The 17,254-nt window shown below is 48.1% G+C and overlaps 1 non-coding gene across 1 annotated transcript; it reads right to left on the reverse strand.

Annotated features, from left to right (window-relative positions):
• Window positions 1–421: 421 nt before the first annotated feature.
• Window positions 422–14,637, reverse strand: LOC100272568 (uncharacterized). The gene is made up of 3 exons (XR_002262452.3): window positions 13,547–14,637; window positions 5,242–5,300; window positions 422–2,969 (listed from the first exon to the last, which is right to left on the reverse strand). It is a non-coding gene; the product is annotated as an uncharacterized protein (transcript).
• Window positions 14,638–17,254: the final 2,617 nt, after the last annotated feature.

Genomic DNA, 17,254 nt, shown 5'->3' on the forward strand with positions numbered 1-17,254 from the left:
AAATCCTATCTTCCATGATCAGCCTAAACATATTGAGAAAGAATTTCATTTCGTTCATGAAAGGGTGGCACAAAAGTTGTTGGATATGTCTTGATTAGTTCAGAGGATCAGATAGAGGATGCATTCACCAAAGAGTGTCTACTCGGCAGTTGGAAACTTCAGGCACAATCTCAACTTACCGGCATTGTGGAGTTGCTAGGGTTGCGTGTGTGTTTGTTGTAAACTGAACCAGCCTATACTTTTGCATAAAGATGCAAGGTCTGGCAGTTCTAGTCTAGATTGAGTTCGTTAGAGTTGTGTACACTTCGTGGTTAAGCCATAGAGATGATTGTAACTTGTAAGCCACAACAAGGACTCTTCCCATCTTATATAAGATGCAGCCGTCTGTATGTTTCGTGGAGCAGGTCTGGCTCTAGTTGCCTTTTTTTTTGAACATAATGGCAGGAGCTCTGCCTCTCAATTAAGAAGAATAGAATTGATCCAGTTTTAAGGAAAACCGGACCCAAAACCTACACAGGACGCACGGTAGAAAAACCGGCGAAGGCCCTAACAAACCACCTAGACAACGACAGCCTCACACACACAAACACATCTAGAGTCATCGTTGCCAAGCTCAAACACAAGGGACGAGCAGCTCCGACTTCCCAAGACGAGCCGCACACTGGCAAAGCAACTCGACGACGCCTAAATCCAGACACCGACGCAAGGAATAAGATCACGGCGCTCCATCGTTGCCAAGCCTCGCACACTCCACACGAGGCAGCTCCGATTCTTCACCATGAGCAAAGATCCACAACGCCGAACTCCGGGGGCAAGCAGCCGCCTAAAGCGACAATGGCCTCGACACCACCGAGCCAAGCGGAGTGACAAAGAGCCTTCACAACGCCAACGAACACACAAACTAGAGGTCTTCTGGGCCGCGCCTTCAAGAAGGAGAAACGACGTCGAAAAGTCGTCGCCGCCCGCCTGGTACCAACCAAGCAAAGTTTCCTCCGAAGACCTACTGTCGTCCGTCGACGCACCAACCCAGCAGCCCCAACCCTCAGAGCCCCAACGTCGGACGAGCACCAGCGGGAGACCCCAAGAAGGCTGAGGCGAGGGTTGCCACATGGTGGCGAGAGGTCCAAAGACGGCACCCTCAATAGGGTAGGGGTGGCGCCCGCGGGCGTCACCGCTGTCCGCCCGCAAGCGGGCATGGCTTTCGCCAGAGGCCCTCCCACCACACGCCCCAACACACGAAGCAAGCCGCCCCTGCAGAAGGCGCCGCTGACAGCTGCAGATCTGGCGACGGCCAACGCCCCCGACCTAGGCAAGCACAGGCAAGCCACGCCGCCGCCACAGTGGGCCAGCCGCACGCGTGGGTGCCGACGCCGCTGGCCAGCCACGCGAGCGCGCGTGCACCGCCACTGCCACCACGGCCGCAAGGCCACCGGCCCATGCCAGACCACACTGAAGCCCGAGCAGGCAGCAGCAGCGCTGCGACCGCACCGCCAGAGCTCCACCGCAGTCACCACCTAGTGGTCTTCCTCGCCGCAGCCAGTGCACCGGCTACGCTGAGTCGCCCATGTCGCCGTGCGCCGACCCCCGCATAGATCTGCCCGCTGACGCACACGTCGACAACCTCCGCCTCGAAGAAGCACAGCTTGGCGTCGCCCTAGCCCCCACCGACAGTGCACGGCAGCGGCGACCGGAGCAGATCCTCAAGCGAGGCGCGGAGGCAGGCCACGACGTCCTCACAGCGACGCCCCGCCACACCAGGCCGCCTGGGCCTCAGCCGCCGCCCGACGAGCTCCGCGGCGCGCGCCACGGCGCGCCCCAGCACGGCCACGACCACCCATAGGTACCGTGCCGCGCGCGCTCCACCGCCGATGTGCTACGCTAACTCCCACCAGATCCGCGCGAAACACCCCGCCGTCGCCATCCTAGGGGCCGAGCCGACCTCCGGCGGCGGCAAGGGAAGGGGAGAGAGGATTTGCGGGCGACGGCAGCAAGGGGAGCGGGGCGCCGCCCGTGTCGCGCTCTAGTTGCCTAAGGCAGGCTAATTAGTGGTTGACTTGACCTGTCACAAGGTTGCTTGTCTGGGATTTTTCTTATTTTCATCTTCCTGCTTCTGTTACTGTAAAAGATTAGTCCACCTATGTTGTCTTAACATAGCAGGTCTCACACCCTGTTAAAGGACAAGGAATGTGATAGGCCCAAGCCACGTTAAACCTAGCCATTCTAATAAAGATGAAACCCGAAAGAAAAGGTCACAAGGAACATATAAGATGATATCACATGGTATATGCTTTTTGCGGACGATGTAGAACTAATTGATGAAAGTTTGGCAAGAGTGAATAGGAAACTAGAGTTGTGACATAAGACTATTTTTTTTCTCGAACGCGCAGGAGAGCTGCGCATCATTATATTAAGAGAGGAAAGGTCCAAAGTGGACCGAAATACAACACCAAGACCAAACCCTCAAGCCTCCCCTACAAGGGGGGAGCCTGACGGGCCCTACTAGACCCTATTTAAAGTGACAATAATTCTCAAACTGTCTAAATGCTTCGCTCCCGCCTTACTCCAACTGATCAATTCATCTAGAAACAACCTCTTAGTCAAACTAATGGAAGGGCTCACTCCATCAAAAACAGCCCTATTACGAGAGAGCCACAAGCACCAAGCTCCAAGGATAATGACACTATTGAAACCCCTCCTCTTGCACCTATGCACCCTTTTAGAGACCTTTTCCCACCACACATGAGACTATAGAGTTCAAAAGGTTTTAGACTTAATAGATTTAAAACCGAATATATGAGATGTGACTTCAGCACTCATACACATGAGAAAAGAGATTTTAGTTTTCAAGGTCAAGTAGTGCCTAAGAAGAATACCTTTCGTTATTTAGGATCAATGTTGCAGAGATGAGGATATTGATGACGATGTTAGCCATAGAATCAAAGCAAGTTGGATGAAGTGGCGTCAAACATCTAGAGTTTTATATGACAAGAGGGTACCACATAAGCAAAAAGAAAAGTTTATAGAATGGCGATTAGACCTTATAGGTTGTACGTTGCAAAATGTTAGCCTACAAAAAGACAATATGTTCAACATATAAGTGTTGTAAAAATACGTATGTTGCGTTGGATTTGCATCTATACAAGAAGGTATCGAGTCCGGAACAATGATATACGTAATAGATTAGGGGTAGCATCAGTTGAAGAAAATTTGGCTAATATTGGTTGAGATGGTTTGGACATGTCCAACAGAGACCTCTAGAGGTAGTACGTAGTGGGATTGTAAGGCACAATAGCAATGGAAAGAGAGGCAAGGGAAGACCGAAGTTGACATAAGAAGATACAGTAAAAGGGTCTTGAAAGGATGGAATATACCTAAAAATTTAGTCTTAAGTAGGAGTGTATGAAAAACAACTATTTATGTGCTTGAACCTTAACTTGTGGTTTTTGTTGAGAATCTGAAGAAGAATAGGATTGGTGTAATTGGATGGTTGTACTGCGTTGGGCCCTTAGGCGATTTATATAGAGTACATGGCTTAGGAGATAAGGCAGCACATATATACATATGGCAGTCTACGAGGCACAATATCTAAACTACTATTTGTACTCTAACATCCCCCCATAGTTGTAGTAGCAGCACTGTAGATGGTCAGACTGAAGAAGTTGATGAACGCATATCCCCCTGCAGTCGTGACGTTGTCGCACAGATGCAACAACTAGAAAAGAAAACGATGAGTAGATCATGCATACGGTAGCCATTTGTGTCGATGTCGAGGTAGCCAAGTACGAGGACAAGCAGTCGTTATTAATATGTCGTGCGAAGGATAGTCGTAGTTGTTGAGACCGCCGAAAAGTAGGAGCCACACAAGTCACGAGCGCGCTAGGGCCGTCATGGTGATGGTGGCACACTGGAGGAAGCGCCATACATGAAGATGGTGACACGGTCAAGGCAGACGATGAAGAAGGTCGATGCTGAAGTCGACATTGTCGAACCATCATGGCCAAGGCGTGCGCCAGGTTTGCCAAGCCCGAGAAAACATCGGTGGTGAAGGCATGCAAAGGTGTTGCCAATAACGGACGTACTAGGTAGAGGGCAGCAACCATGTGTCAGTGTGTGAAGGGACTAGCAGAGAAGGCCTCCACGACGTTGAGATGCACAGAAGAACAATGAGGAAGGTGTTGATGTAGTTCACAGTTATCAGAGTGGATTCTATTTGGTTTAACTATAGCTATCCATGTACTCAAGTCATGACTTGTGGGTTCTATTTGGTTTAATTATATCCTACCCTAACTTGCTTGGGCTAAAAGGCTTTGTTGTTGTCGTTGTACAATAGTCATATAAAACTCGGCCTGCAGGGGGGTAAGACAACACCCGAGTATTATATTAAGGAGACCTTCTCACGCAGGTCAAGAAAACCCCCGAACCCCTGCTCCACCCATACACAGCGGCACCGTAGCCCATGTGAGAAACGACCGGGACCGAGCCTTATACATGTGCTTTGGCGTGGAACAAACGAGGGGATTTTTTAACCACAACCTGAAATTCGCTCACATAGGAAGTCGAACCCAGGAATTGAGGAGTGTTACTCAGACCACCTAACCAACTCAGCTAGAGGCCCTTTCGCGTACATTAGTCATATAACGCAGCTTCTCTACAATACTATTCACAAATTGTACTTCTTTAAAATAGTACTTAGAAGTATAGATCTTCTCTAAAATAATATTAAGGATCTTATTTTATTCATCTCTATTTTCTTTTTATATTTCCTAGACATTTATATCCTTTTCTTCCTTTCTCTTGAAGACCGCTTCCTGGTACCTCCCTCCTAGCCACCGCCGCTACCAACAGTGCACCGCGCACTCCCCGATGCTTTCCTCGGGTCCGCCCGCTCCCTCTAGATGCTTGCTATCTGCGGCAGTCTTGGGCCAACTTCTAAGGCTACCATTCGTGAGCTTGGCAGTTGGGCTAGATATGTTCAGCAAACACTATAGTTCTAAGGCTATCTCCAACAGCCTTCCTACCGCGCCCCTTATCTCACTCCTTATTTTAAACTCCATTATGTAAACAATGTGGTTTCAGTGTTTTGCACGGCTGTATGCACGCGCGGTTTCAGTGTTTTGCATGGTTGTATGCACGCTCTGCTGAGCACGGCCTAAGATAAAACACAATAATGAATCAAAAGCATTTTTGTAATACAGCCATTGTCTGAGACGTAGTGTGAGTAATTACGAAACAATTACTTACAATTTTCTTGCAAGATATGCAGTTGCTGCCTCTAGCTCGTCACCGCCCCTTGCATCAATCTGCCGTAAAAACAAAATGCTGAGCTTAAAACACCAGTTTGAAACCAGATCTGAAGTAATTTGCTGCAGCTAAATAAACAGCACTATAAAAAGACCAAATTCACACATGATTCCATAGCATATAATGCTGGTCACCAACATACATATTCATAGAAATATTCATAGAAAATTAACCGCACACCGACTAAATATCTGAACATGCCACAAGTAAAACAGAAAGATAGATGTTTTTTTCTTGCACGTTATTGTGCCTCACGTAAATGTACAGTGTAATGTTTCCAACCGAACTAAGAGATCCCTACAAACAAAATCACAAAATTTATGACAACTAGTATTGCAAGTGACACTAAATCAAACAGTTAATAACTTGAAAAAGGCCACGACAGCAATCTCTACTAACTATTAAGGGGGCAGTGTAGACTGCCCCCGCTCTCTACTCGCACGCGCCAGCGAACGGCCTCCCGCACCTCACGCACCGCTCACCCGATGCAACTTCCCACGCCCACGTCACATCCTCATCACTCGCCCGCCTGCCTCCGTGTCCTCCGCATCCATGGCCAAGCCACCGCCACGGGACGACGGTGAGCGCCTGCTCGTAGACGACGAGGAAGGCGAAGGCAAGGTTGGCGGCGACGCCGACGGAGACGACGAGCAGGCGGTCCGGGACGGGGCAGTTGCGGAGGAGGTCGGGGTTGTCGGGCGCGAACTCGGACTTCGGGGCGTCGTCGGGGAAGTTGCGGCGAACAGCCCGCACACATACGCACTCCCTTGCAGTTCAACGACGATTCAGGCGTTGTCCCCATCAATGTGGTGCTCGACCCCGACGCGCCGCTCGACTCAAACGTCGACAGCAGCGGGTCACCGCTCCACCCGTTCCTCCCGAAGGGCGCGAGCTGTTTCGCCGGGACCCGGATGAAATGGAGCACCCACCGGCGTTGCGCGCGTGCCTCAACTCGCCGCACCAGCTCCCCGCTCCCGACGACCGACTGCTGAAGCCCGTCATCCACCGCCTCCTCCTGGAGCGCGCCTGCCAACCCGCCCAGGTTTCGTTCAACACCGACGCAGAGGAGGAGGTTCTCACCACCACGCCCACCAAGTGTTCGAGAATGGGCCTCAACCGCGGCACCTACTCTGTCCCCAACCGCCCCGTGGTCTGCATCCTGGGTGGGCCCAACTCCGACGACTACGGCTCCAACCGCTCCATGCTCCTGGACATCCATGTTGTCGGCGGCGGCCTCTCCAACCCCGACCCGGACGACCCCAAGGTCATGGGTCTCGAGGCCCGCGAACAAATGCGGTACATCGAGAAGCTGAAGCAGGCGCGCTATGACTGGCAACTGTCCTGTCAGAGGGGAGACCTTGCCGCGACATGGCAGCCAGCACGGTCGCTGGCGTTCACGGTGGGCAACACGCGGCTTGCAGTCCACGTCGCGTCGCAGTGCCAACAAGCGTCCTCGCGCGACACGCGGGCCATGGCCACCATGGCGAAGAAGAGCGTCGGGGACCTCACGGAGGACACGATCATCGCGAGGCTCTGCACCTACACCACTTTCCAAGACCTCCTCCGAGTGCACGGCCTCGCTGTGCGACTATGCCTTCCCCAGAGCAGCTACGTTGCCACCCAAATCGTGCACACCTGCAACGGCTACGAACGCAAGGCAGACAATGATATTGGCCCTGAAATTGAGACGCTCGTGTTCACCTTGCCCTACAGCGCAAATCGGCAGATGCTTAGTCAATATCCGGTGGCGACATATGTCAACTTTCCCCTTATGCGATGGAACTGCCAACTCGCCGTGTTGGTCGGAGTGCTCTGGATCGAGGCTTGCTGCTGCACGCCGTGTTGGGAGGGAAGCTGTCGTCTCCTGCCGCTGGGAGAAGCCGGGGACCCTCTGTTTGCTGAGGCCAAAATCTCCTTCCTTGCTCAGGCACTCGAGGACGATGCAATGGGTATCATACAGCGTTGTTTCTCGCCTTTATTCCATTGCAGCAAGGATGTAGTGTCGCGCCCCAATCGTGTCGCGAGCATCACCGACATCCACATCGAGGAGGACAGCCCTGTGTGCAAGCTTGTTCCTGAGATCATGGGTTTCTCAATTTTTGCTGCACGGCTTGGATTACCAGTCAAGGACGAGGATGGGCCAGAGGGGATATTTACCAACAGAAAAGCTGTCGAAGCCCATCAGTTCACAATATGGCCTTTCGGACAGACTGTATCTGGTCATTTCTTCCCAAATGGTGGCTACCATGCCGGGCAGAATATGGTGCTCATCTTGGATGTAGTCCGTTTCAAATATCCTCTGCATTGGATTCCATTGCAACTTATTTTGGAAGCCATGAATACAACTGATAACTCAACTGGAGGGTTCATGCTTAGATCAAGAAAGGTTGCAGCCCCTTCATTGTTGCACACAGTGAGTTGCAGAGATGAAAACTGGAAAAGTGTGTCAAGGTTTTGTGTTGAGGATTTACCAAGTCTTCTGAAGGTAGGGATTGGTACTAGCGTGGGCTTGGTTACCTCTGGTTTGAGTGCTGTCAGAAGTCGCCAAGGCAACTTTTCAATTTTTGTTTGGGATCCTGGTGATTGTACTGTCATATCGCCAGCTTCAAGTGTCGTTCCAGTGTTGCAAGAGTTGTCGAATTTCAGATGGAGGGCTGCAGAGGAAACGTTATGCATTCAACAATGATGCAGCAGAAGAAGCTGATCCTACACCATGAGCGACTTGGGGGCAAGCCACATTTTAAGGAGTGGGGAATGTTAGGTATACTATGGGCTATGGTCATGTATACTAGATGGGCTATAGGTTATGTGGTATTAAGGAGTTATAAATACATGCTCAGACATCTGTAAAAGGTATCAAAGAAGAAATATCAGAACTCTATCGAGAAGCCTCCGTGCTCCTCTGTCTCTATCTCTCTTCTTCTCCAAGTCTCTATCCCAGACGATCCCTCTTCCGAAATCTCAATCTACAAGCTCTTCTTCCAGTTCTCTCGATCCCCTTCCTAGGGGGCTGCTAATAGATGGCGCGGAGCGCGTACTCCACGGGGCCGAGGCGGAAGCGGGCGAGTGCCGGGCCGAAGCCGATGGAGAACTGGGAGACATGGATGCCCCGGGACGCCGCGGCCAGGAAGTACCTAGACTCGTGGACGAGCACGATGGCGGCCAGGACGGAGGCCGTGGAGGCCACGGACTCGACGCTGGCGAGGAGGTCTGGCGCGGCCGCGGCGGGCTTAGCGAAGTTGCGGTGGCGGCAGGGGAGCGGGAGGTGCACGGGAAGGTGGTGGTTGTGAGAGGTGGAGTGGAGCGGGGACGGGAAGCGGTACTGCTTGAGGGATGGGGAGAGATGGGTGGCAATCATGGTGGGAGGGACGGACGAAGAGGAGGAAGAGGCCGCAATGGATAATCTGACATTCTTGAAGGGAAGGAGTTTGAGGTGTGGGTTTGACGGTGAGTGAGCGAAGTGGACTCAACGGTTGTGTGGTGTGGACGAGGCGGAGGCGCCGAGCAATAGCTCGGCTAGGTACTCCAACTAGGGAGATAATTGGGATTGTAACATGCTTGTCCGGTGGCTTCGTCACTCTATTATTCCGCCCCTTCGCTCTTATAAGCCACTTGGCAGAAAATCTCTACTTCTCTACTAACTATTAAGACGATAGTGTAGACCACAGCCATGCCCTCGCCTCTCCTCCACAACCGCACCCGCACCCGCCCCTGTTTCCCTCGCCCGCACAAACCGCCACATCCGCAAGCTACACATGGGCCATCTGCATGCCGCATCCGCCCCATCCTCTCACTGTCTATCCTCTCCGCACGACCACCAACCCAGTCCATCCCCTCCTCGCCCAGTGTCCGCTCCCTCCGCCCCTGCTCCCTCCGCATTCCCCCTCCCCCGCGCAATAGCCACGACGGTTGGGGAGGGGAGCAGCTGTCACAACATGTTTTGTTTTCCTGACATCTGTTTGTTCAATGGGGAGCACATAGATAGAATGACGATTAATATTTCTGCATATTAATATATTTTATCATAACATATTGTCGCCGTAACAACGTACGGGCATACAGCTAGTTATTATTAAAGAAGATAAGCCACAAAGGTGGATGTGCAATGCAGTGCTATCTTAGAACTGCCAAGACTTACCAAAACGACAATCTTATAGACAATTGTTAGATATATGGCAAATTGAAACTAGCATGTGAAATATACAGTAACACAGTGCGAGCAGAGAAATAGAAAAATTATCCTCTCATATTCTCCCCTTCAGGCCTTGTTCGGTTGGGGGTGGGGGGGGGGGGGCCTCCATCTACCCCTAACCGAACAGGGCCTCAATGTGTTGTATCACTGTCAAATTGCATGATATTATGATAACATCATTACATTGATTTTTTTATATACTAAGGGTGGTCTACTGTGCAACCATTTCCAAAATGGTCATATCAGTCAAAACGACCATACAAACTACCTAAAAACACATATGACAGCATGGCATGAAGAGAAATAGAAAACAATTCCACGTGCACCATCAAACTTGTGGTAGTCTGATTTTGAACCTTGAACTATTAAAACAGGGTGACACACATACTCCAACTGTCGAAACCAGACTGATTTGGTCGAAGTGGATTTCTATTTCTTAATAATAATGAAAATCTGGCTTGGTCTCTAGAAGTTCCATATGTAATTTATTTTAAATCTTAAACGAAAATATGATACTAGTTCTAGTTTAGGGTTTAGGGTTGATTTGGTTAGGATATTCCTTAGAAGTCAAATCAGTCATCTCTATAAAAGAGAGAAGCCAGTGTCGATCGTAAGCAAGCAAGAAAAAAGAACCTTACTAGGATGAGGGCTCTCCTTCTGCCAATCCATATTAATTGGTATCAAAGCCCACTACCATGACATCGCCATCCATCACCGGTCTTGACACCGATCCTACGACCATCTCTAATAAGCTCGACCTCATCTTGGCCCAGATCGTCACCCTCAACAAGCACCTTGACGCTCATGAACGACATATCGCAGGCGTGGAACATGTGCTCGGCGTCGTGTACGGCCTACTAGTATCTCCGACCCGACACCCCTACCCCAACAATTGTGACACCACCAGCAAAAGGCCATAGATGCAACAACTTCGGCAATCTCATCACCAACTTCGCCAACACTAGCATCACCAACACAGGCGATCGCCCCTACACCAACATTGGAGGTCATGGTGCCTTTGTCATTGCCTCTACCAACCACATCACTGATCCTTTTCATTTACCAACGGTGCAACTATCACGAGCAGGGTAGTGGCTATTTTTGCACGCGCGGATTCCCTACCGACTGAGTGGCATGCCTTCAAAGCTCCAACGTCTGCTTGGAGTATGCCTCTAGCACAACCCCACTCTTTTGCACCCATAGAGGGGTGGCTGCTCATGGAGGGCACTATCAACTCCATGTGCAGGCGCTCCTGAACGGATTAGATTTCGAGCAGATAAGACGCAACAACCAATTCTCGGACCTCGAGGAGGAAGGAATGGATCTTGCACCATTGCAGAGGCAGATCCTATGGACCGAAGTCGATTTTGGGGAGCCTTATATCTTCCACGTCGACTACAACTACAACATAGGTCTCCTCCGGCGGGGCTGCCATGGTGATCTTCTCTAGGCCACGTGTGCCCATCTATTCGAGCTCTTTACTTCTGATGGCACCCACTTGATCAGGGATTTCGGTCCTTTCTTTCATGGTGGCTCGTCCGTGCGGCAGCGTCAGGGAAGCCACCACACCACCAGTTGTGTGCATGCTTCATGAGCCACCTGACCCTACCTCGCTGCTACTTGCTATCTACCCCACATGGAGAGATATCCCAACAAACTCTACATGAGTGGACTACCAGGTCTTCCACTCCAGCAACCGCCACAGCTTTAGAACAAACTATCTTGGAGGGGTGGAGTAGTGTTATGGCAAGTGGAGTCACACAAGGGCCCACACAACACTGTGGAGTGTGAACATTGTCAGATCAGAGAGTCCAATTATGAGCAATATGTTGAATGTGTTCTCTAGCTCGATCAAGATCACCAAGTCTAGGCATATCCTGACTAATTGCGCCCCGATCAAAGTACAACCCTATCCATGGTTGTTGCCTTCGGTCATAGACGCTATATCAATCAAGGCAAGGGTCAGCACGGAAGCCAATGCTTCTTGCTCCGGTAACCCTAGACACCAAAATTCCTAAGAGGATCTGATCTCCTTTATCGTTTGAGTGGCCGAAAACGCCCAACTCTCCATGACGTCGGTAGACCCTAATGGTTCTACCCTACCGGCCACCAACATGCCACCCCAAGTCCCTGATCCACAAGGAGGAGGAGAAACAAGTCTAGGCGATGGCGCTCCACACACGGACTCGACGTTGACGCCGACCGCCACAATCCACCCGGGCCCGAAGGTATAGACTGTATACTCCCCCACCTTCTCTTCCACCTCACCATTGCACTAGTTCACGAGTCAATCAATCTATCGCTAAGAACCGGACGAGTCTAAGAGTGAATTCTGCTAGATCCTAAAGTCTATGACTCTATCACAATAAACCTAGTATGATACCTATATGTACATTGTAAAAAACTCGTCGGGGAGGGAAAGACAGCCCTCCTGGTATTATAATAAGAAGAGACCGAAACATAGTCTTGACCAAGAAAATCCCTGAACCATGTCCCCCAATCACTAGCGGGTCGTCACCGCGCACTCTGCAACGGCCCAGCCGGAGGGTACCGCGCAGAACGTAACCCAGGAGCGGGCGGGGCATAGCGAGGGGATTTTTTAACCAAGCAAAAAATTCGCCCCCAAGGGGGATCGAACCCGGGACCTGGAGGTGCTACTCGAAAGCCTTAACCATTACGCTAGAGGTCGTTTCTCCTATATGTACATTATAAACAAGTAAATAAACCAATTGGTACTAATTTCATGTTTTCTGATTTAAAACAAACTATTTTCAACCGTAGATGCAATCATGGTTTGTTAAGGTTTTTTAATAAAGCTACACGAGGTGGTGGTGGAATTGAAGGGCTTAAGTGCTAAATATGACATACGGTTGGATCTAGATCTAACGGGCCAATAAACTTGTTTGCACACTTGCACCTAATAGTTGCTTGCACATTACCCGTTGCCTTTAAATAGTATATCAAATTTCATTTTTTTGTAAAAAATACAAAACCACCTTTAAAACCAGCACAAAGACCAGATTTATCCTATTTCGATAATTGGAGAGTGTCACCCTTAATTATGTTTATCATCAAGTCAAATGTATCATGCTTTGAGAGAACAACAGTGATTTAACATGCCTGCCCCCACCCTCCTCTCCAATATTCGAACTTCCAAGACACACATATCATATACATTTAGAACATAAAAAAACAAATTTTTGCATCATGCACTATATAAACACTTTTTCCCTTTCGAAGTTACATGCTGGATCTCTGATGTCATGGCACTATATAGAATCAAATTCTCATGTACCCATATTTATGATTATATAATTAAGAGAAATATTCAAATATATGAAATGTACTAGCGTTTATTCTTTGTATTAATGCTACATAAATAGCTAGCCTGTACCAACAAAAAATTCTGTGTGTTCTACATGACTACATGAGGTACACATAGTCAACAGGTACAGCTAATTCTTTAACAAGTCCTATCAGAAGTAACGTTGGTTGAAAAATCAATATACCATCTTTGTTATTAGGAAGAGCAATGAAGGTATACCCAGCAAGCATAATATAGCTGGACTCAAAAAACGTGGATCACGAATACATACAATACCATGCAATACACAACAACTTATTTGCCACATTCGCCTCAACGAAAGGGTCGCCTGCAAACACTACCAGGAATAATGCCACATCCACGGTGGCCGATGCTGACGATATAAACTCTCACCCGATTTAACACATCCCTAAGAATAATGCTATGCGGCAGCGTGTGATATGCCCTAAAAGAGGGTTTCCATAAATCAACGAAAAAAATGAGAAAACGTTTCTAGACCCACCACATGTATATATATCACCCATCTATCTAAAAGGCAAAAAGAAAAGTTGGTTTCCCGCACGCTCCTAATTCCTAAATCGTGAAAGCACATTACCATAAATCTGGTGCTGTGAAACTGAAATCCCGGTCTAAACATCAAGAAGGCAATGCAAGTGACAATGGCACCAAATATAGCCCACCAACCAAAAAAAAACTAACTCGCGGAAAGGGACGGTGGGAGCTCTCACCTGAGACGACGGCGCGCCGCTGCCGGTGATTGTGATGAAGGGGGGCTAGATACAAGAAGAAGGGAAGTGCGAGGAGAAGGCACAAGGCAGTGCCGAGCAGGGATGCGGGTGAGCTAGAGAAGTTGAGGCAGGGTGCAGCGATTGCCGATTGGCGGGGATCGCGCGGATCTGGCTCTATATAGACGCCGCGGCGCTGGGCCGCCGGGCGAGAGGGAGCTTGGATGCTTGGCAGGACGCAGAGCCATGCGAGGCCAACAGGTGGCCTGGCCGTCGAAGCGAAGGAAAGGCAACGGGACACACGTCGCCCGCGGGGGGCTCACCACGGCGGAGGGAGACAAGCGAAATCTGAGCTGGATTCCCATTCTCCCGGCTCGGCTCGATGTGGTGTTGAACTGTTGGTGCGCCCGGGAGGTTGCGGGGCGGGCCTTCCCTATGTAGAGAGCAGGGACTGCGGAAAGGCGTCGGCCTGGGGAGCCAAAAATATCTAGGGCTTTCCGGGACTAAAAAAACGCGGCGAGGAGTGTTCCAGCTTGGGCCACGTCGCCCCCCTGCCCCCACGTCCGACAGCGGGCGGCGGCGGCAGCAGCAGCAGTGCAGCACGCATCCGATCCGCCCACGGCCGGCTTGCCTACCGCCGCCGCACCTGCACGCCGTCGTGGCGCACACGCGATGCAGAAGCCGGAAATCCGGATTTTCCTGTACGGCTTCTGTGTGCGTGGAGCGTGGTGTTCCCCGGTCCGGGCGGCGGGCGCTATAGCGACGGGCGGCCCGAAGCCCCGAACACGAACACAAAGGCGATGATGGCACGGGAGAGGATGAGCGACGGGGACGTGCGCTCGTCCCCGTCGGATTGAGGACGATGGCGAGGCGGATCTCTCAAGGCGCCGACAGGTGTCCCTCACGGCAACGGGTTCACGGGTGAGGGTGGGCAGGCCCGCGCGTAGGGCTTCCAGTTGCAGTAATCAAATTGCACCGGTACGGCCCGAGTAGGGCATTGATACCCTTCGTCGCCTTCGATAGTTCGATTAGACTGTCTCTATCACACTTCTTATCCTACTAATAAGACCCCGTTTGCATTCCTGAATTGAATTCCATTCTAAACGCTCCGTTTGAATCCTTATAATTGAATTTCATTCTAATAATAATAATTTAAGTAAAGATGAATTAAGTTAGTATGATTTTTTATGCTAAGTATATTTATATATTGTTATTAGCAATATATGAGAGATATTTATGTGCTACATTTTTATTATAGAGGAGTGAGCCGAAAAACATCTTATAAGTTGTAGAGTAGAAACATATTCTGTTGATACATAAAATCATTTCTCATACTACATCTCATAAATTTGAGATATGTTTATATCTAAGCTTTGGAAAGTGGTGGAATATTAAATCCGAGCCAAATAAACTACTTTATTAAGTAAACTCCAATTCCTCCAAAATGAATAGATCCAAACGACCCGTAATCATAATTTAGGTATAGATTAACTAAGCTAATATGGTTTTATATAGAATATATTTGTATACTATTATCGGTCATACGGGAGAGATATTTATGTGGTACATTTATACAGTAGGAGAGCGAGCCAAAGAGCATGTTATAAGTTACAGAGTATAGACATAGACTATTGATATATAAAATCAATTTCCACTCCTCATACTATGAATTTAGGATAGACTTATATCTAAACTTTGGAAAGTGGTGCAATATCAAATTCCAAACTAAATAACTTACTCTATTAAGTAAATTCCAATTCCTTCGAAATGAAGGGATCCAACGGCACCTAAAAGTAATTTAGATATAGATCAATTAAGTTAATATGGTTTTATGCAGAATATATTGGTGTACCACTGTCGGCCATATGGGGGAGATACTTATGTGTTATATCTTCATTACATTGTAGAGTAGAATTATAGCTTGGAGATACATAAAATCAATTCCCATCCCTCCACTATGAATTTGATATAGGTTTATATTTAAACTTTGAAAAGTGGCGGAATGTCAAATTCTAAACTAAATACCCTACCCTATTAAGTAAACTAGAACAGGTGGCGCCCTTATGGGCGCCCTATCTTCCTTGTGCACATGCCTTATTCCAATAGCCTCAGCCTCAACGGAGTACTGAAATATGTGCCATGACACAATAACAAATAGAGATGGCAATGGGTACCCGAAACCCGAAATCCGATGGGTTTTTACCCCATTAGGGTACGGGTTTGGGTCAATTTTCATACCCATGGGTTTGTTAATGGGCATAAATCTATACCCGGCGGGTTTATGGGTACGGGTTTGTTCCTATAGTACCCAAACCCGTGAACCCGTGGGTTTTTTAAACCCGACCAAACCTAGTGCATATTGTCATTTTATTTTATAAACGAACAACAAACTTGTTATTCCTTATTTACTTCATAATTTTTATCAATTGGTGAATATATCAGTAGTCGGTTAGAGTGTTGCTTGCTTGCTATTATAGTTTTTACTAGTGTTATATATGTGGTGGATGGATAACTTAGTGCAAGGTCACTTAATTATACAACTTATTATTTGTATTTTATTCTCTATACTAATAATATTTATACCAAATCATGAACTTGTTGTTCATTACATATATTTTGGATCATGATATCATTAATCATTATGATACTTATTGATTATGAGAAGAACAAGTATATTGGAGATGAAACCCGCGGTTAACCCATGGGTACCCGCTAACCCGATGGGTACGTGTTTGGGCAAAATCTCAAACCCGTCATGGGTACGAGTTTTTTAATGGGCATAGATATTTTTCACGGGTACGGGTTTGGGATGGCAAAACCCAGCGGGTTTGTACCCGTTGCCATCTCTAATAACAAAGTGATTTAGTGGCAGTCATCAGGATGAGATGTCTGTACAAGTATTAGCATGGAAATATCAAAATTTCTCAATGGATGTAAAAATGACATCACCAGAATCAATTTAAATCATGGAAGAGAAACGTCAATTTGAGATCCTGAAAGTTACATAAACCACACATACCCAAAAAAACAGTCGTAGTAAAATACTGCTAGAATTCAACACAAACACAGTATGTTACGGCGATCAAAGACACAATATGTAATACATCATATATAAACACAGTTTAGGAACACAAACACGTTGTAGGAACACAAACATATTGTAGGATACAATACGACAATATAATACATATGGCGCGGACGCAGGTTCCACAACTGTCTCTAAAAGACAGCGTACATGCAGTTGTTAAACGGTGATCAGTACAACAATACATAACTCTAACAGTTTGCATCTCCATAGACTATACATGTACGGTGCAACAAGCAGATGATCATTGTACACAAAAGCACATCAAGCTGCTTAGGCTTAAACATGAAGGGAGCGAAGCACGTTCACGTCAACAAGCATAGAAATCGAGCGTGGCCTGCGCATAGCATCGATGGCGAACCATGATCTAGTAGTAACCTGAAACACAGTTGTGAGAAACATTCAGAACACTTAATTTTTTTAGAGTAAGCCATTAATACAAAAAAATCGTAGCAATAGAATACCGACAAGGCAAGATGAATTGAGAATAGAAGTGTACAACAGCGTCAGTAGAAATGGCTAACACTTATTACATGTAACAAAATGTGCAGACACAGTTGATTCATCATGTAAAGTCTAAGTTGTGGAACTACGATTGTGTGGCGCATAAAATGTGCAGATCTAGA

This window comes from Zea mays, chromosome 5, assembly GCF_902167145.1.
Source record: "Zea mays cultivar B73 chromosome 5, Zm-B73-REFERENCE-NAM-5.0, whole genome shotgun sequence".
In the NCBI taxonomy this organism is placed as follows: domain Eukaryota; kingdom Viridiplantae; phylum Streptophyta; class Magnoliopsida; order Poales; family Poaceae; genus Zea; species Zea mays.